General features: G+C 46.4%; 1 protein-coding gene across 7 annotated transcripts in view; it reads right to left on the bottom strand.

Moving 5' to 3' along the window:
- Grb10 (growth factor receptor bound protein 10) overlaps positions 1-21,511 on the bottom strand; it is a 170,812-nt gene extending 149,301 nt beyond the window's left edge. For 5 of the 7 annotated variants that reach the window (XM_020185877.2, XM_020185876.2, XM_020185880.2 and 2 more), the window contains exon 1: positions 21,288-21,511. The gene's annotated coding sequence lies outside the window, so the exon portion shown is untranslated. Of the gene's footprint in view, positions 1-11,005; positions 11,193-21,287 lie in introns of those variants that run through there. The other 2 variants (XM_074065501.1, XM_074065496.1) reach the window with 2 other exon arrangements.
- Between the last annotated feature and the right edge of the window lie 418 nt (positions 21,512-21,929).

The following is a 21,929-nucleotide window of genomic DNA, read 5'->3' as shown; positions in this document are numbered from 1 at the left end:
ACATGTGAGTAAATGTAAAAGCGATAAAATAAAATTTTAAAAAATAAAGGAAAAAGAAAAAGACTGAAAACCCACTGGGTTTTGGAACTTTTCACCTGAGACCTGGCCACACACACGACCATCACCAGCAGGACTAGGTGGGACGATTCATTCCATCCTGTTCCTCAAGGGGCTAGCAGGGGGCCTGGGAGAGCCAGGTGCCTTTGCAAAAGTGGCTGCACTGTGGCCTTGTCCTGCGTATTGACTCTGGCAAGACATGTAGTCTGTCATTAGACTGCTCTTCCAATGCCTTCAGTACAAGCCACACAAATGGGGAGAGACAGAAGGAAAATGTCATCCGTCCAGTATTTCCAGTTTCCAAGCAATGTTCTAAGCCCTGGCCCCCGTGAAGTGCAGCCCTCGTGACAGACTGCCCCCCTCAGAGTGGCCAACGCCCCACAGGCGTCCAGGGCTTGTCCATCTTCCCTGCGCCTGTGTGAACGCCAAACTCAACAGCATTCATTGGCGCCCAAGATTAGGCCTTCCCGATCCCAGAAGAACAACTGTTCTCAACTTGTACTGACCCCAGCTATCTGTGTCTTTCAGTTCCAACTGTCTGACGTGAAGCGCCCAGAGTCCGCTGCCCGGAAGGACTGAACCATGAGGCTCCTGAGAACAACTGTGCATCCTGCCCCCCTTCATCCCCCTACGCTTCAGGACAATGCTCCACTCTGCCTGTGGCTGGATTACCAATGCCAGGACTGAGCACAGCACTTGAAAGAGGATCTATTTCTGACCTAAGAATGTGAGACACACTCTCCCAATTGGGGCAAGGACCGTTGTCATACCTCTTACTTCTATTCCTGATGAAACAGTATATTACAAGGGTACAAATTCTCCTCTTTGGGAAGCCAAAGTCAATCCTAAGAGGCTGTTACAAAGTCAACCTAACTAGAATGTCAAATGTGCATTCTGGAGCTCATGCTAAACTGAGAATGAGCAAGGGAAAATGCAGTGGGGGTGCACATCTACTCCGGTAAACTTACTTGCCATCACCACCACCCTATGTTCTTAATTGTTTTGAGAAATAAAATAGAAATGTGACTAGGGGTGTAGTTTTAGTGGTACAGCACTTGCCTAGTGTGCACAAGACCCTAGGTTTCACTATAAAAGGAAAAAATGGAGTAGTGTGAGAATCATGGTACATAATCCCCATCCTGTCTACAAAAGGCTACTAGAATTCGTCAGCTTTTCATCTCCATGACAAATGTCTGAGAGAACAAATTAAAAGGAGGAAAGAATTATTTTGGCTCATGGTTTTGGAGGTTTCAGTTCAATGGCTCCATTGCTGGGGGCCTGCAGTGAGGCAGAACATCATGGCGGATGGTCATTGTGGAGCAGAGACATTCACCTCATGGCAGCCAAGAAGCAGATAGAGACAAGAAGGGCCTAGCGACACACCCCCAGTGGCCCACTTCCTCCAGCTAGGCCCCATCTTTGAAAGTTTCCAGCACTCTTCAACACAGTGCCACCAGCTGGGGACCATGCCTAAAACACACGAATCGGTGAGGGAGACTTCATATTCAAGCTTCAGCACTCAACTCCTAAGGTCAGATGTTCAAAATTACAAAATGGCTGCTACATCTGGAAACAAGGGTGAACTGGTATCATACTGTAATAAGGACAAAATAATATTAGCTGTGTTCCATACTTTTCTGCCATCCAAGACTATGAAAGTATAGAATCACTCTTTAAAAACTCCCTTAGGAAAAACTATGTAGTAACCAACAATGTACCACGCACTGTGAAAAACCCACAGTAGCTTCTTCCTCAACAGTCAAAAAGTGAAGGCTGCATCCCTCAGATTGGGAACAAGACAGAATTCTTGTTTTTGACACTTTTATTCAACACAATATTGAAAGTTCTAGCCAAAGCCATTAAGCAAAAAAAACAAAATAAATAATAATAATAATAATAACAAAAGGTACCCAAACTGGAAAGGAAGCAGTAAAACTACAATTAATTTTACTTTTAAAATCATTTCTACTCAAGTCTTAGAAGAAAATATGAAAAATCTTCATGATGGTCAATTTGACAGTGACCCCCCCCCCCCAGCTATGACACCAAAAGTACAGGCAACAAAAGAATACAGCAAACAGAAGAACTTCATCAAAAAATAAAAACTTTTGTGCATCACAAGACACCCTATCAAGAGGATGAAAACATAACCCACAGCAAGAGACAACGTACTGCAAATCACATACCTGACAGGAGGCTTATATACAGAGTATATGTAAAGCTCCTACAATTCAACATCAAAACACAAAGCAAAACCACAGTGAAGAGTCGTGCACTGGTGGCTGGTGCCTATAATCCTAGCTACTCTGGAGGAGTAGCAGAGATCAGGAGGATCAAGGTTGAAGCCAGCCATGGGGTAAATGGTTTGGGAAACCCTATCTGGAAAATACCCAACCAAAAAAATTGGCTGGCAGAGTGGTGCAAGTGGCAGAGCACTTGCCTAGCAAACATGAGGTCCTGAGTTCAAACCCCCATACTCCCCCCTCAAAAAAAGAACCCACAATGAGGTACTACTTCATACTTAGTAAGATGGCCATAACAACAACAACAATAATAATAATAATAATAATAATAATAATAGAAAAGTGGAAAGTTTGGGACCCTCATACATGGCTGGTAAGAATATAAAATGGTGTCATGGAAAAGTCTGGCATATCCTCAAATCTATACAAAGACTTACCAAATGATCAAGCATTCCAAGTCTGGATGTATACCACAAAAACCAAAAAATACCCTGAGAAGTATTCAAACACAGCCTGGACATAAAGGCCTATAAAAGCATTATTTCCAATATCCAAGTGGTAGAAACAAGCTAAATATCCATCAACAGTCAAAGGAGCAAGCAAAAAAGTGTTATTTACATTCAATGGAATATTAACCATCCACAAATAAAGAAATAGAACAAAGAAACATACCACTACACAGATGAACTTTGAAAATGTTTTGCTAAGTGAAAGAAGCAAGTCACAAACACCACATATGATGCCACTTATATGATGTACTGTGGACAGGGAAGTCTGTGTAGACGGAAAGTAGAGTTGTTTAGGGTTGGATGGGGTAATGGGGAAGCTGGGGATGCGCTGATAGCTAAAGGGTACAGGGTCAAGACGTTCTCAAATTGACTGTGGTAGTTCTGCACATATCTGTGAATATATTAACTGAACACTATATGTGAAACGTGCTACTATAAACAGCAACAACAAAATACCTGAGAATGGGTAATTTAGATAGAACAGAAATTTATTTCTTACAGTTCTGCAGACTTAAAAGTCCAGGACCGAGGTGGCAGCATTCGGTGAAGGCCTTCTTGCTGTGTCCACACATAGTAGGAAGGCTGGTTCCCTCCAATCCCTTCATTTGAGTACTGATCCATTCATGAGGATAGAGTCCTCATGACCATAGGGCTACAGCACCTCCCGCAGGTCACACCTCGTAATACTCTTGCATTGGTTGTTACATCCCAATGAGGATTTGGGAGGTGACACAAGCATTCAGACTAGTATTCTGACCCCCTCTGGCCCTCAAAGTCCATAAACCTTAAAGCTGCAGAATAATCTTTGATACCATGTCTTTCCTCTGGACACTGAGGTGGGGTTGGATCCCCAAGGCTTTGGAGGTCCTATCCCTATCCCCTTGCTGGGCACTGTCCACACACAAGTGCGCTTAATTAAGATTCTAATGTTACCAGATCTCAGGGAGGACCCTGTCATCAGGGCACCATTAAACTTGCCTCCTGGAGGGGTCTCTGCAGACAGCCCTGTCCTCAGAGCTCCATTAGGCATAAACACAGTGGGGACTCTGCAGTGGCCTTGCCTCTGTGGCCGTTCTCTGCCTGGACTCCAGGTCTCTGTTTGAAGTCTAAGTGGGGACAGTCAAACCAGTACAGCTCCTCCCTCTTTGTGCCTGTAAGTCAGCAGCACAGGGACACCTGTACTTTTGAGGGCACAGTGCTAGTTACCTCTGAGTCTGCTTGAGCCACTCCCGGGGGCAGCCAAGGAGTGCTGCACCAGACTGTTGGGAACAGACTAAAGCCAGCACTGGGCACAGAATGCTAAGGTCCTGCAGGTGCCTGAGACCTCTCCTTTGACATAGATTCGTCCCCTGGGTCTAGGCACACTGGACCTGTGATGGGAAAGGCAGTACTGATAATCTCTCTGAAATGTTTTCAAGGTCATTCTTCCGTTGTCTTGATGAGGAGCATCTGGCTTCTTTCTAGCCAATCACACCTTCCAGAGTGGGCACAAATACAAAAATTCAATAGTGTCTTCACTGACGACCAAAGCTCTCTCCACATCTCTATTCCTCTGACCCCTCATCAGAACCAGCCTTAACACTCCATTCACAGGATCTAGACTTTTTGTAGAACACACATCCAAACAGTTACAGCCTCAACTCATGACTCACTTCCAAAGCCATGTCTCCATTTTTAGGTATTAATTATAGTGACATGAATTTCTCTTAGTCTGTTTGTGTTACTATACCAAAATATCACACATTAGATAATGTATAAGCAATAGAAATTTATTCTCACAGTTCTGGGAGCTGGAAAATCCAAGGTCAAGACACCAGCAGGTTCAGTGTCCTATGAGGGCTGCTGTTGGCTTCCAAGATGGCATCCTGTTACTGCATTCTCAGGGACAAAGACTTACATCCTCACATGGCAGAAGAAGAGAAGAACACAGCTCCCCTCCCCTCAGACCCCTTTATTAAAGCCCTAATCCCATTCATGAGGTCTTTGCCCTCAGGACCTAATCACTCCACAAAGCTCTAAATTTTAATATTATCACAGTGAGCATTAAAGGTTTGACACATGAATTTGGGGACATACATTCATACCATAAAAATGTGTATATATACACACAAATACATATCAAGTGTATAGACCTGTGAATATATTAATTATAATTAATTTATACACTTTAAATTTAAATGGGTGAAATGTATGGTATATGAATTATACCTCATTAAAGCTGGAGAAAGAGAGAGAGAGAGAGAGAGTGTGTGTGTGAGAGACAGAGAAAGCAAGAAAGAGAGGGAGGGAGGGAGAGAGTGACAGAGAGAGAGAAAGAAACTATAGAAGTCCAACCCTATGAAATAATCATCTCAAAAGGGGTTCTATGCCTCCTAAATTTGGAACCACCATTGTGTGCATAGTCTGTCTGTCTGATGGACTGTCACAGTACATCATGAAAATTTCTGAACACTACTGCCATACAGAAACCAACTTTAGCCCACTGCTTCCGAGTTTACTTGGCAAAGAGTGACTAGGTCATGCAGCATCTATTAACCTTCAGGAAGCACTAAGGGGTCCAATGTCACAACAAGACTAGGAAGACTTTTGATAAAATATGATGTAGAAGGGGGTCCATCAATACATTATTGAGCAATTGGAGGCAGTACAAATACAAAAATTCATAGCATACACAAGGCTCTGTGTTTGATCCGCAGCATTACCCATGGGTATCTTCATCACCCACGGAAAAATTTTGGTGGCAGAATTTTTCAAAAGGTGACACAAAAAAGAGGTGATTCTTACACACAGAACATAAGCTCAGAGACACAAGTAATGTCACCTCCTCTAACAGGGAAATAATGAGACAACCCAACCCTACTTTCTGGAACATGGTAAAGCTTGTGCTTACAGAAGACAGGGCAAAGGCCCCAGCATGCAGCCTCCCTGGGCATTTTTGTTGTCTCTTCCCACAGCTTAACAGCCCTTCCTGATTCTTGCCTATGATACTGAGACATGAAGGCATTAACCAGGGACCTCCAGAGAGGTGAGGTGTTAGACTGTACAAGCTCAGCGTGAATACAGATCCTACAGTCCTAAAAGGAAGGCAGAGAGCTGGGGATGTAGCTGAGTGGCATTGAGTGCTTCCCTAGGGTATGCAAGGCCTTGGGTTTGATCACTACAAGGAAAAAACAAAATCAGCAAAAAAAAAAAAAAAAAAAAGACAGGTAGGGCTTCCCAGTCCATTCAAGATTCAAAGGGTTCCAGATCTTTGTAAAAATATCCTACTCTCCTCAAGAAAAGAAGAACCACCATGCCACACAAACACAAGTAAATATCAAAGCAGGACCCTTCAAATACTTAAAATTGGAATAAAGTATGAACATGTTTAAAAGTGTCACTTAGAACAATGTAGGACTAATCACAGGAAAAGCCTTTGCAAAAATTCCTGGGCAAAGTAACAGCATTATTAATAATTGCTCTTAAAGTGTGAAGTGTCCTTTGCGGAGAATTTCTAGAGAAAAAAGAAGCTAAAGATAAGATGGAGGCAACTGTATTAAGACCTAACTGCACAAAGGATGGGCCACTGAGAGTCTGCACGGCCATCACCACGGTCAGAATGTCAGGTCCCACTCCACGCCTACCGTGACCCCTAGCAGACCTGCATACACCCTGAAGTATAAGAAGCACTGTGTTCGCTAGTGTAATAGTCCTAAATACTATTGGTTAATAATTAACATGTATCCGCACTGGAATTTGTTATCTCCCTTCAAGACAATAAATGAGTGAAAAATACATTAATAATCACAATAATAGTCCCTCTTCACTTGTAGTTCCAATTGCTGTGGTTTCTGTGGCCAAGCAATGTCTGAAACTATTAAATGGAAAATTCTAGAAACAAATAAACCAGAACTAATTAATAAATTAAGCTTTATCGTAGGTATGCATGTACAGGAAAAAGGGTTCGGCACTGCTAGAGTGTGGATCCGAAATGTCTCCCAAAGGCCCATGTGTTAAAGGCTTGGTCTTCAACTTGGTGTTACCGGAAGGTGGTGAAAACCTTTAAGAGATGGGACCAACTGGGAGGTTTTAAGTCACTAACGGGGACTAAAGGGGATTGTAAGACACGGGTGTTTGTCACTGTCTATTTCTGTATATCTGTGTGCCTCTCTCCTTCTCTTCCTCCTCCCTTATCCTCTCTCTCTCCCCCCCGCCCCCCACTTCATGACCATCATAAGCAGCTCTGCTCCACTATGTGCTCCCCACATGATGTACTACCATGCCGCCTGCCCAAAAGCTACAGGGTCAAACATCCACTAAAGTTTCTGGAACCTTGAGTACAAATAAGCCTTTCTTTTCTCTTTTTAAAGAGATTATTTCAGGTATTTGTGGCAGTAATGGAAAGCTGATTACCGCAGGTAATCCACAGTTTCATACACCCTCACTCCCTGTGGATAAGGGGTGACTACTGCACTCTTGTGCTTTGCTCCTGAGTCACCCTGAGCCACACCTCTGCTCACTCCCCTTTCCAACATTCAAGGATTTGCTATTACTTTCACTCATAAGTGGGACAGAAACAGACTAGGGAGACAGCTTGACTCCTCACTCATTTGTTGAATGAGTGACAGGACAGGAGGCGTCCCTGTCAAAAGCTATCAGAACACACTCCTTGTAATTCTCACCCCACCTACGTGCTAAACAACTGCTCGGAGTACTGTTGGTGGCAAAAGCAAATAAATGGTCTTGAGCCATCGATGCTACTTCAGCAACATTGAAAGAGGCTGGCTCCCAGACTAGCACTAAAAAGGACAAAAATCATGTGTAGGTGACGTAAAGGTACCTTTAACACATTTAGACTTTTCTTCTCTCCCTGATACCAGTTTTTAGCCTGGGGCATCTTGAGTTCAGCCCAGATGCTTCTAGATACCAGCAGTCCAGAAACATTCCTGGAGTATACAGTCCTGGACCCCTGCCCAAAGAAGGCAGAGAAAAAGAAAAAAGAATAAGCTCATGGGCCCAATAAATGCCGACTGGCCCCATACTAGCCAGGACTTGGCATGGTCCTGTGCCTTTAATTTCCCACCAGCCTGGAAGCGTGACAAAGCCCACTCCATATGGGAACAAGGAAGGGGAATATTTTTCCTGAACAAATCAGAAGAAATTTTCATGGAAAGAGTTCAGGTGTAGAAAGCATTTAGGGTTTGAATAGGACTTTGTGGGTCACATCTAACTACAGATGCTCCTTCACATGTGTGTGAGGGGGGATGGTGTCATGTCCCAATAAACCCACTGTAAGTTAAAAATACCGTAAGTTGAAATAAATGCACTTAACTCAGTCAGTCTACGGGAACATCCTAGCAACTCAGGGCACTATACAGAGTGTCAGTTGTTCCCCCTCACGATTACAGGGCTGACTGGGAGCTGCGGCTTGCTATGGTTGCCAAGAATCACAACAGAGGACTGTAGTGCATATCTCTAGTCCAGGAAAAAGATCAAAATCCACAATCCCAAAGACGGTTTCTACTGAATTCGTACCACCTTCACACAATCATGAAGTTGAAAAGTTACACGTCAAACCACCATAAATCAGGCTGAATACTATGGATGAGGAGTAAATATGATCCAATTTTGGATGCCACAAGTGGCTGTGCAACTGCCAGATCTGCTTCTCCATGTCCTGCACCGGGTGGAGCCGAGTGAGCCCCGGGGATTGTGCCAGCTCCTTTTTTAAAGTATGATGGAATCGAGAGAACAAGGCCTCTTATGACACATGTTCCCAGACCTCCCAGGGCCCACAGGGCTCAGACTGCCTCCATGCCACCCCTCATTCTGCCCTTGTCCCTCCAGTTAGACATCAGCTCTGCCAGACAGGAGCTGCCAACTTTCTGACCTAATCACCAGAAGCCCAAGTGGTTACAAGGCCCAGAACACAGCATCTCTTGCCCAGCGTTGTGTCCATTAAGAATCACTTGGTGTGTGGCCTCACAGAGAGATGGTGGATTCCACTTTCCAGGCCCAGCAAGCAGGCTGCATAGAGCCAAGTGGGGTCTGAGGACACGCATGGAGCAGTGGGTGTTCAGAGGTCACACTTTGAAATCACTGGTCGCCCAAACCTAGAAAGAATGTGAAACTGTGCTAGTCCATGTGTGTCTCTTAAGACATTCTTACTAAGTCAAGTACATTCACCAAGAAGCTGCAGGCTTTTGGGGGACCACAAGAGTTGAGCATCAGTGAATTCAGACTGCTGCCTGAATGCCACCTGAATTCTAAAATTCAAAAGAAGTTGTATTCTCTGAAAGTTCAGAAGCCCAGTTCTGAGTGGTAATTACACGACTGCTGGAGGAGTGACTGGTAGATGGAAATCCTTAGGAGAGGATGTAGGAATAAAAATAACTTGCATTTTTTACTCTACTAATCTAGAACTTCTCCTACCCACTTTAAACCAGTAGTGAAATTGATATGAACTCCATCTATCTCTATGCCTTCTTTTACAGTCCCATACAACATCTGCAGAATAGTTGCATGGTTCCAGATATGGGGAGGGGCAAGAAGGATGACAGGGTTTCAACTCTAAGTCTAAACCACAATCTCACACCCCAACCCACAATTAAACCATGCTTCCAGCCATAGTTGCCTAGAACTTAAATATGAAGTGTCCTTTTGTGCCTTCCTTCTCTGGACTGATGGAGAAGAAAATCCCAATAAGCCCATCTCTCTTTGCCCACCACCTCCCCCATCCTCATCCAATATGCTGACCACAGGGAGCCCGGGCTAAAGGGGCAATGTGTGTCCCCACTGCAAACAAGGACAGCCAATGGTGCTGGAAGCAAAAGAACAGAGACATGCAGTAGAATAAAGGCAATACCGGAGCTCTCTGGTCACCAACAGGTCAAAATCCCACAGTCATTCATTGTGTTTCAGACTTAATGAGACCAACAATGAAAAACACCCAGTTTTTACTCATTGATTTAGGAATGAAACCCTTTCTTAGGACAGACAGCAGTGTCCCCAGCCAACAGCTACCTGTGTGCCTGCTCCTCTGTTCACATCGCTTATCAATACATTGTCAGGGACTCCTGCCATTAACAGAAAAATGGCAGCTGATGGAAGGGGCAGTCAACGTATAAACAGGTGATCAGACTATTTTTTCGAACATCCAGGGCTAGGAAGATGTGTGTGTGTGTGTGTGTGTGTGTGTGTGTGTGTGTGTGTGTATGTGTACACTCAATTCGGTGAACTCCATAAAAAAAACCATAAACTGATGACAAAAATTTTCATCACTCAATTCTCATTAATTGATATTTTCCTTCAATAGAGTAGAAGGTTTTTATGGATGAAGATTCAATACCACAAGATATGTTTATCCAAAAGGATTTTATAACAGACTACACACCATCAAGGTTTACCGGGCAGACCTTGGTATTCCATTTTTAACAGAGAAAAAAGGTCCAGTTACCCCGGATGCCCGTGTATCTGTTCATTTCCCAAGCTGGTTCCCACATCTCTACCCACCACTTGGCTAAGAGCGGATGCTACATCTCCGAGTTGCAGTTACAGGTTTACGTAGGTACAGTTACTACTTGTTACATAATATTAAATGATTAAGATTAAAAATCGTTACATAATACTGTCCTACAGCTAACATCAACAGAGGTTCTCGCGATCCCGGACTGCAGGCGAGCCGGCAGCAGGCAGCAGCGGAACAGCGCGGCCCGAGACCGCCAGCTGTTCGCGTTCGCGAGCTTCGGGGCGAACTCCGGATTGCGAAGGCCTTTTCGCATCCGGTAGGCTGACCCTTTCCGACTGACCACCGTGACCTTGGCCGATCTCCCCTTACCCCCAGCCCCCTCAGCACACCCCGATGGCGGAGCCCACCTGCGTACCTGGAGAAGCGGCTAGCGCAGCCTCCACCGCACGGGGTCGCTGCGTGCGCGCTACCGGCCCAGGGACAGCTCCCGAGCCCGGCAGTGCCCAGCGCGTGGACAGCGCTCCGCATGGACAGCGCCCGGACGCGCGGCTCGCGCTGGTTCTCCACGGCTCCGCCCCAGCCAGGGGCCTGCAGCGCGCGGAAAACCAAACCAGGGGGGACCGGAGCCACCGCACACGCCTGGCGAACGCGCTCTAACACGCTAAGCGAACCAATACCGCCTGCAGGGACGCCATCCCGGCAAGGGTGCGATACCGCCCCGCCTCCCGATCATGCCCGACTGGACCCACCCCCATCGCTGCACAGGTGCCCAGAGGCCTGTCCGGCTGCGCGGGCCCCTGGTCCTCAACCGTGCTTCTCAGCTTCCAGGGGATGGACACCCCTGAGGACCAGGAGGACGAGGGATGCGGCCGGGTCCTTGCGCACTATGGGAACCCCAGGACCAAACCCATGTGACGCAGCCACGCCCCGAGGCCCAGCGGGGGCCCTCTGCTGCCCAATCCCCGGATCCCTGGTTCTCATGGCAACCCTGAAGAACCTCTTGCTCCCTGCACTGCTTCGTCCCCTCCCCCATAGGCCCACTCCGCCCTGATGGGCAAGAACACGCACACTGGCCGCTCTCATGACGCCGAAAGTCCTCCATGTCCACCCGTTAAACCACATGGGGAGCACGGGGCCGGTTGATGGGTCTACCAGAAGTCAGGCATGCATCTAGCCGGAATATTGTCGTGACCCGCAGGAGGAGGAGGATCTGAGTGACCAAAGCCAGCTAGTTCTGGGTTTCTAGGATCACTGTGGGCTCATAGCCCTCCCCCAAAATGTCAGAGAACGAACAAACCAGAAAGGGAGAGGCTCCTGGAAGCCACAGGCATGATGCTATTAAACATCAAGGAGAAAGTACGGTTCCATTTACATAGACAGTTCGCTAAGAAAATAATATATACTGTGTATCAAGCATCTGCTGTGTACTAGGCACTTGATGCACACGCACACACAAGCCTGCAACAAAGGAAGCAAAAAAAGGTTAGGAGATATTTGTGATTTTACACAAACCCACACATTCACACACACACAGTAGTCTCTCCGTATCCTCTGGCAATTAGTTCAATTAACCCCACAGTTATCATTATCCACGGATGCTCAAGTCCCTTACATAAAATAACATTTGCATATAACCTATACACATCCTCCCGTGTGCTTTAAACCATGTCTAGATTGCTTATAATACCTGGGACAATATAAATGCTATGCAAACAGGTGTTAATACTGTACTGTTTAGGGATAATGACAAGAAAAGTCTACATGTTCAATACAGAAGCAGGGTTTTTTAAAAATATTTTTGACCCACAGTTAGTTGAATTTGTGGATGCAGAATCCACAAATATAGAAAGCCAACTGTATATAAACACCAGCATGCAAAAAAAAAAAAGAAAAAGAAGGTTTAGACATATTATTTGTGGCTTTTACACTTTTACAAGGACACTGAGCTAGTAAGCAGATTTTACACTCCCCTCTAGCAGAAAACATGGTGGGGAAAGCTAGATATTGTAGGTGGCAGTAAGTACAGTGCCAGTCAACAGGGAACAACGGGTTTGAAGACAGAGGTACCTTACTGCATTACCATCTGGAAGGGAGGCAGGGAGCTTCTACAACCCTGTCTGGGCACTGTCTGGGCATTTGCACAAAACAGCAAAATGCTGCCACAGCCAGCAAGCTAGGAAGCCAGCTCAGGTCCCTAAACACTCCAGAAGAAGGGGCTGGGGAAACCAAAGATGTTCACCCAAGAAAGCAGGTATTCTAAGGTGGTTGTGCCCCCAAAATTTCAACATTGTAAAGTCAGTCAAACAAAAGCAGATTTAAGCAGGTTCTGAGAGTAACCACCAACAGAGTGGTAAGCCTAAATTGAAGGCAGAAAGCCCTCCCCCAGACCAGGAAACTACATCCAACCTAATGCGTTCCCAGACATCCCCATTCCCCATCACCAAACATGGGAAAGTTGCAGGGTGAACCTCATGGTGCACAAAATACAGATGGAAGCAAGAATCCAACCCAGAGATTCTAGAAGAAATCAAGGGCATCAAGATTAGGTAACTCATCCAAAGCCCAGAGCAAGGTACTGGCAGGGAGAATCTGTCTGTCATTCTGACATGGTGACCCGGCTCTGCAGTCAAGCCTGCAAAGGTGGCTTATGTGTCCCCAGCCCTCCCTGCTTGGCTGCTTCCAGCCTGGAGGGCAACCTCTTATGCCCGAATATCACACCCGCCCTCCAGGCTTGTGCCTTGTGACCTACTGGACACACATCTTGCTCTATTACATCTTTAAAAGGCAGTGGACATGGGATAACTGACTTAGCAAATGCATAAGAAATGAAAGCTAAGCCAGAAAACAGAGATAAAACTTGGTATCTTGGGAACTAGAACCACAGTTTACTTCTGGAAATGGAGCAAAGTTAGGGTTTACAGCAAAAGGAAGTGTAATCATGAGAGCCCAGGTCCTCTCCAGTGACCTCAGACAGGCAAGTGCTAGGGCTTCTTTTCCAGACGCAGTGAAACAGATCTCTAGACAGGGGTAGGTCAGCAGACACAGCCAAACCTCTGATGCCAGGCTAGAGAAAGGTGGGTCAAGCACGAGCTCCCAGAACCAACGTTTAGAAGAACCTGAAGGCATGGGTATGGTGGTGTCCCAACACCCCAGGTGTTAGTCAATGCCGGGTCAATGCTTTGGCTCACTTTTCAACCATGTGCTTCTGAAGTGGATGAAAAGGCCTCAGATGTCCATGCAAAGTCTTTACCAAGAAAGAGAGGGGGACAGAAAACACTTCCAACTTCCCACAGGTGAGCCTCAGCTACCTCTGTCCAGCCTTCATGGTACCCTAACAATCTTCCTGAAACCAAGAGGCCTGCCTACCAGTTACAGAAGTAAATAGCACAGATGCCCCGCTGAGAGATAGGTCCTCCAGCCCTACCCTCCCCAGCAATGTCCTGAGGCTACAGTCCCAGCTTCACTGGTTCCTTGAGCCTCAGTAGGGCCCCTCCTTCCTGCCCCTCAGGGGCTTAGCTACCCTCCTTCACACACACACACACACACACACACACAAGCCTTTGCCTGATTTCCAGGTAAGCCAGGTGAAAAGCAGAAAATGAAAAGTAAAACAAAATTTAAAATTGGACAGGAAAAACTATGCAGGGAAAGTTTAAAAATTATCTATAAAATTAGAATGTTAGGGCCTTAAAAAAAGAATACTTGCCTCAGGTGTCAGTAATGTGTCCACACAGGTTAACTGACTGCAACAAATGCACCACTCTGCTGCAGGATTTGGCATAGTGAGGAACAGTGGGGGAGGGGAACTAGGGGAAATCTCTGTGCATTCCCTTCAAGTGTACTGTCAACCTAAGCCTGCTCTAAACTAAATGTATTTTTTAAATATATATATTAAAAATCAAAGAAGAAATAGGTCATTGGAAATTAAAAATTGAAATAGAATCTTAAAATTCAATAGAAAGTTTAAAAAGTTAAATTGAGGTGATAACCCAAATCCTAAAACCACATAGAACAGTAGATCAAAAATAAGAGATACAGTCCAGCAAGCTAAAAACCAAATAGCCACTCTCGAAAAACAGAAGAAAGGGGAAAAGAAGAAGTTAAATAATTCAAAAACAGATTCGTAGCCTGAAAGAACTTCAGAACACACACACAAAAAGAATACCCAGAAGCTTCCAGACATGACAAAAACAAAACCAAACAAAAGAGAAAAAAAAAAAAACAAAATACAACGCACTGGTATTCTTTCATACAAAGAATTAAGAATCAGATAAGCTTCATTCTCGACCCCCTGCTGCCTAAAGACACTTGCAGCCTTCGAATTTTTGAGAGAAATTTTGAAATTAATTTATATTCAAACAGTGAGGTTAGGCTAAGAACACTTTCATACATGCACGACCTCACAAATTTACATCTAGATCCTCTGGTTTTGGAAGCTATTGTAGAATATTTCCATCGAATTCTGTGAATAAACCAAAAAAAGTGCAGGGCATGAGACCCAAGAGAAAAGCACAGGCACTTCCAGGATGATGGAGATTTCCAAGCTGAGGTCTGTACAGGAGCAGCTGCATGGCCAAAGGGCACCTGGAAGATGGCTTGCAAAAGATAAAACTGGTAGATGACATAATGCATCTGTGATTCACACAAGTCTGGGGTAAGTGAAGGTGATAAGGACACAGAAACACCTAAGCAAAATGACTCCAAGGGAAAAACAAAATGTCCTACATGATAAAGTTTTCACAGTCTACTATATGCTCAGATATGAAGAGGCTTTAGAGGACTGCCAACTTTACCAAAAGAGATGATGAGGATGAATAATTGTAGAATGGGGTAATAGGGCAAAATCTTCACCTCCTACAGAGGGAAATCAAAGAAGAGCGTGAAAGAGTGGGCTCAGGGAGGGTGCAATGAATTATTTAGGTCTCTGTTTAGAAATATGATACCAAACACAGTTTTAAAAATCAAATTAAGTTGGGGGCAGGGGGAGAAAGTCTGCCCAGGGAATTGAGGAATTACAAAGCCAGAACAGAGATGCTCACATGGTGAGGACAGGCCAGGACCACGAGGGACAGTGCCCAGCTGGGGAGTGAGGCCCTTGACAGGGGCTGCCTGTCCTGTGTCCACTCTCAGCCCTGCAAGCCCCAGAGTGCAGAGAAGGGCCAGGCAAGGCCTGCTGTCTAGGGATGACCCAACAAGGAAGCACGAAGCTCTCTTTTTCACCTGACCCCTCCTCCTAGGCTCCATCACCCCAATAAGGAGATGCAGGCCACAGTGCATAACGTTCTCTTCTCTCTAGGAACATTCTGGAGCAGTTTCTGTGAGATCCACACAATTTTCATCGAAAGAGAACAGGCAGCTCCCCAGAAATGGCAACCCAGAGGCTCTCTGGGAACAAATACACCGCAGCCTGGGTTGGGCCATATGAGGCCAGGGTGGAAAGATGGATGCCGCCTGGCTCTGGCTGAAGTCACCCACAGGGACAATTAGAAGGCCCTTGGAGTCACCAGGCTGTACCTCCCAACCAACATGAAGACCATCTGAAGACTTCCTAGCAGAGCCCAGATTCAGGGTAGGGTACCTGTCCTCCCAACAAAACCATGTTTGAACCTCTAAATCTAAAAGTTATACTCAACTCATTACAGCTTTTGATCATGGAGTTTCTTACAACAGGGAATCCTAAAAATTATTGCTACAGATTAGTAATCTTTTTCTGAAATCCTGGGGAATCAGGAATGTATCAAATTTGAGTGTTTTGGTTTTGTTTCTGTTTTGATTTTAGAATATTGGCATACACATGAGCTATCTTGCAGATGAAATCCAGGCCTAAAAACACAAAATCTGTTTGCTTCTTTCATACTGTACACACATGGTCTGAAGGTATTACACACAATATTTTTAATAATTTTTGTGCCTGAAATAAAGTTTCAACAGATAGAATTTTCCACTTATAACATCAAGACACCATTCCAAGTTTCAGATTTTAGAGCATTGGGATTTTTTTTTTTTTTTCAGATTAGGGATACTCAACCTGTCTTAGATTTGTGGTATTGTAAAGGTTTTTATATTAAAGGGAAATTCAGTTGGAAGCTATCACCTATTCACTCTCAAAGATGAAACCTAAAAAGAAAAATTTAATAAGGGGCTGGAGATGCAGCTCAGTGGTAAAGCGCTTGACTAGTATGAGAAAGGTCCTGGGTTCTATCCCCAGCACCACAAAAACAAAGAAAAAGAAACAGGGAAAAAAAAGAAAGAAACTAAAAATTAAATAAGCGAACCAAAGGACTTGCTTATCAGACAAGTGAAGAAATGGGGCCTCAAGGGAGATCCTGACAGCTTGTGCTAAGTAGCCCTGAAGGTTCCTGGCTGTTGGCTCCCATGTGACAAGACAAGAGAAGGCAATGAGGGGATGTGCAGGCATCAAGCATGGTTCATCCTTTGTCAAAGACTCCACAGGTGGTGCACAGATGGAGCAGATAGACAGCACCCTACAATGCAACTCTACTTGCCCTGCAAGAGCAAGCAAGGATCCCAAGCCCCCAACTGTATGTTAGCTGTGGTGACAATTATGGTGTGATAAGGACCAACACACACTGAACTCTTTCTGTGCCATGTACCCTTGTTAAAAGGAAAGACGGCTGCTCAAAATCCTGCAAGGACTTGAGGGAGCCCCATAGATGGGACTCGGAGACACTCACCAGGGTGCACACCCAAGCTCATCCCAAGCTTTCATCCTGCAAGCTCAGTGGTAGAACGCTTGCCTAGTACATTCAAGACCCTAGGTTCTTTGCATCTTTTGCTCTAGGTCTTAGGAAAACAATTTTTGACACCCACTATACACTTTGATCATCTCAAATGGTTTGCAGTCAAGTGAAGTCTATGGTGTACCATAGCCCTTCACTGCTAGCATCCTAGCTAAATATCCTTGTCTAAATATAGGCAAGAAAAGGATTATTAACTATGACTGTGGCCCAAAGAATATTCACCTCAATTCAACAAGGTTTTGCACAATGAACAGGCACAAAGTTCTGAAGAACAAAAATATGCAAAACAAGGTCTCCTTTCTAAGAGAACTTGGATGTGAACAGGAAACAGAAAGATCAAGCACACCAACTGCTCTAAGACCAGGTTGAGTGAGCACTACTGTGCCACCAAAGTGAGCAAGTCCCACATGCTGTACCAATCACTCTCACACAAATCTAATGTTACTCTACCTTCACAGTATTCAGAGGTAAGCACTCCTCTAACTTCCATTCTACAGAAGGGGTGAGGTAGTTCAGGCTCAATGAGTTAGTAAATACTGGTACGAAGAGTCAAATGGAGGCAGTGGACATCATGGAATTATCTGTTGGCTGAGTCCTTGGTCAAACAAAACAAGAAGGAAGCTATATAGTGGAAAGGCCCTATAGGCACTATTCCCAGTGCCCCACTGGGTGTTAACAACCAAGTCTACTGTGTTGCTGTGCCCAGATCAAATAACAAGCTCCTCAAATTTAGGGTTTGAACAATCAAAGAAAATCTTCCCCAAATCTACATGTAAAGTAGATGGCTGAAAAGTATTAACATTCTAGCAGAGGGAAAAAGGAAATCTCAAAGAAGAGAAGTCCTCACTGCTAACTCTGGCATGATTTTTGATAACCCTAGAAAAGGGATCTTGTTGACATCCCAAAGAATAATCACACCAGTTTTCATTACATTATTTAAAAAAGAACTGTCAAGCCACTCACCAGTTGCTCAATCCTGTGATCCTAGCTACTTGAGAGGCTGAGATTGGGAGGATTGCAATTTCAGATTAGCCCAGGCCAACAAAAATTCACAAGACCCCCATCTCAACAGAAAAAAGTTGGGTGTGGTGGCATGCACCTGTCATCCAAGCTACAGTGGGAAGCATAAAATAGAAGGACGGCAGTCCTGGCCAGCCTTGGCGAAAAGTAAGACCCCCATCTCTAAAATAACCAGAGAAAAAAGGGCTGGAGGTGTGGTTTAAGAGGAAGAGTGCCTGCCTCACAAGCATGAAGCTCTCAGTTCAAACCCCAGTACCACCAAAAAAAATTAAAGAGGCGTCAATCTGCCTTTCTGTATCTCATTTTAACCTTCCTGCTTTCATCTTTCCTCAGTTATCAGCCCCTGTGATCATTATAAATGTGGATAAAAGCCCCTGGAAGACAAGTGCCAGGAACGTTCATTCCTCAGAAATAAATTCAGAAGTGCTCCTCTGACTCAGGGAAGGCAGTCTAAAGTGAGGTGTCCTGGCCAAGAAGGAGAGCAGATACAGCCCCCCTAAAAGTGTACAGTTCAAATATTAATGCAAATCTAGTATCACCCAGTGCATAAACAGATCAGAACAGTCATACACCCATTAGCATGCAGACTCTAAAGAATAGAATCAAAAATCCCAAAGCACTTTTTTTTGTTTTTTGCCAAACTTCACCAGGTAACTTGACTGCTTTAATTTCTTCCATAAACTCTCTTACTTCTAAACTGATTCCATCAGAAAATAATGACTACCCCATCAAAGTCTGTGGGATGCAGCCAAAGCAGTGCCTGCAGGGAAACACCTAGCTTTGAATGCTAACATCTTTTTTAAAAAGATCTAAAATCGGTACCTGAAGGCTTCAACTTAAGAAATTCTTAAGAAACCAAGAATTTGTACAGCTCTAAGAGGAAGCCAAAAGGCACCATAGATCTCTTTGTTGAAACATGAGTTTGGTGTCTATACATTGTAGAATCTCTGACCCAGCCAGAACATAAGCATTGAAAGTCCTGAGCTAGATCTTAGATTATCACGTGGCTCTTTCCTCTCACTAGAGAGAGTGGACATAGAACTGGGCACCAAAAACTGACCCAGGACTGCCCTGAGTTCCAAGTTGGACAGCTATCACTGTATAAAACCCTGAACAGTGAGTCATCACACACATGACCAGCTGTTTTCCTAGCACAAATGAAAACCATTTTGATCAATCCAATAGCTACCCCAAAAGCAATACAGGTGATGTGCTGCAGATGAGTGTAGCAGTAGGCAGCTGTTCTGTTGTAAGTGCAATAAAGCAATTCAAACTCAGAATTTCATGAATATCAAAGTTTCTTCACCAAATAAATGTGTATTCAAGTATCATTTACAAATCTCAAAATGATTTGACCTATATATGGCATTAATCTTGAAGGTTGGAAGCCACTGGACATGAACCCATCCCAGAGCCTCCAAATTCTCAGGGTGTGTGATCAGCAACTCAGACCTCCTCCAAGGTCATTTCTCTTTCAGAAGTGGGTGTACTTTTGCAAAAACATAAAACACACAGGACTCAAAGGAACCCAAAGCTTAGTTAGGTTCTAGTAACAGCTTTGTCATTTGCCAACCCAAATGACCTGAGGCATGGCAATTAAGTTCCTGAGCCTTGGTCTCCAGACCTGTAAAATGGGGATCAGGGGGGCTACGCGCTGGATTAAAAGCAACAAGGCTTTTGAAAGTGCCTTGTAAACTGTGAAATGCTACCGAAGTATCAATGGCCACACTTCTCAGTTACTGCAACTGCCTGCTGGGCGTGTAACTCTGTCTGTCCTCAAATTCCCTCCCTGTAATCTGGGGATTGGCCTGTGTACTCCTTCTCTTTCAAGTGCTCCCAGTAAAACTCAAATAAGGTGTGCTGTAATCTTAGAGTTTTGATTTTGAACAGAAAAACCTAGACATCAAGAATCATTCCTGGAAGCACGCTTGATTTCAGTAAAATACCATTGCCTGAGCCAGAATTCGCTCTGTTGCACAAACCTAGCTTCTACCTGGAAAGAGCAGCTCTAAGTCAACTCTTGTTAAAATATTACCAGCACTGTAGTGTAAACCCTAGGCTGTAAACCCTGTTGCTGCGCTCACGACGTGAGTTCTTGGTAAAGAGGAGTGAAACGTTAAATAGAGCTCCATTTCTGGAACTCAGGGGCTCCAAACGGCTGAATCAGCATTTTCTGAAACAAAGTCTTCTGGGCCTGGCCTTTTAAAACAGCGGCAAAGAGAAAGTTGTGCAATAACGCATATTTACTCCCGAGTGCTACTTGTTTTGGTCTTTTCTTTGCATCTCTTGAATGAAACGTTTGCAAGAAAACGTTCTTTCAAACGCATCCTAAAGATCCAGGACCCTGTTTGTTTAAAAAAAAAAAAAATCACCTGTGGCTTCCCTTACTTTTACCCAACGTTTCGGTCAAAGCAAACAAGAAGTTCGCGTTCGTTCCAATCCCAAGAAAAGACGAACACAATAAAAAGTAAAGAATACCCTCATTTCCATAACGCACATGCTCGAGGGCCCTCGCCAGGCAGGCGTTTGGAGAGGCAATCAGCAAAGGCGGAGAGTTGCATCAGAAATTTCCTTCTGCAAACGGTACCGCTCTTATCACGTTTCCACGGCTGGCGGGCGGCTAGTTCGCGAGCCCTCAACTTAGTGGTAAGGCCCCAGCGGCCGGTAACAGGGCCACCAACTGAACCAAAAAAAAGAAGAAGAAAAAAAAGATCCTCCGTCCGAGGCCCGGCCGCGCTCGGAACTTGGGAGTGTCTGGCACCGCTGCCCCGCCCGCCTGGGCGCGCGCGCCGAAGCCCCGCCGCGCGCAGCAGGAGCACCCGGGGCTCCAGGGGCGCCCGGGCGCCCACCCTCCGGGGCGACGGTCCCCAAGAGCGTGGCCATGACCGCAGCCCCCACCCCAAGCCCCCGAGCCGTCCGCGTCTGACAAGATGGTTCAAGAATGCGCCGCTGGGGCTCCACACCTCCCCCCAGGGGTCGGGAGCGCAGCGGAGAGAGCCCAGCGGGGCGCCCGGCCGCCTGTGCCGCGCACCCGCAGCCCCGATCCCGCCTTCCAACGTCGCCCACCGTGGGCCAGGGGCTTCGGAGCCCCCAACCCAGAGGCGACGCCCTTCCGCCCGCCGCGCCTCCGCGGGCCCCGGCGTCCCCGGCCGCGGCCGGCCAGCGCGCAGACAATGACGCCGCGGGGACCCGCCCGGCCGGCCCGGGCCACAAAGTAACTTGCCGCCGCGCTCCCCGCCCAACTCCGTACCTGCCGCGGGGCCGCTCCTCGCCGCCTCCGCGTGGCCGCTCGCTACACTCAGCGAAGCCTGCAGCGGGCGCGGGGTTCCCTCCGCGGGGCGAAGACGGCACGCAGGACGGTCCCGGACGCCCCGCCGCCGCCGCTGCCCAAGGGCTGCGCGGAAACTTTGGGCTCCGGCGGGTCTCCGAGCGCCGCAGCTCCCTTCCCTTCCTTTCCCTTCCTGCCTCCTCCCGGCCTCCCCACCCCCTCGATGGGCTTTAAACTCTCGCGGCCCCGCCCGCCCTCCCCGCCTCCGCCGCCGCCGCCGCCGCCTCCGCCTCCTCCTCCCCCGGCCGCTTTTCCTGCTCCTCCTCCCGCCGCCGCCTCCCGGACCGCTCGGCAGCCGCCAGCGCGGGAGGAGCCGCGGCCTGGGCGCAGGGCGTGGCGCGGGGGGCGCGGGGGGCGCGGGCCCAGCGGCTGGCTGGCTGCGGGGACCGGAGGTTCCCGGAGGCTCACGCTCCGGGCCAGCGCGCGGAGACCTCCTCCCCACCCCCTTTTCCGCCCCGCGGGACCCCGGGACACCGGATCGCGACAGCGACAACCGAGGCTCCCGCGGCCCCGCCAGCGAAAGACAAATCGGACCTGTCCCGAAAGGCAATTTGCAAAGCGGAT

This window comes from Castor canadensis, chromosome 2 (genome assembly GCF_047511655.1).
Source record: "Castor canadensis chromosome 2, mCasCan1.hap1v2, whole genome shotgun sequence".
In the NCBI taxonomy this organism is placed as follows: Eukaryota; Metazoa; Chordata; class Mammalia; order Rodentia; family Castoridae; genus Castor; species Castor canadensis.
Note: the sequence above shows the minus strand (reverse complement) of the source record. Positions and strands in the feature narration are given on the sequence as shown.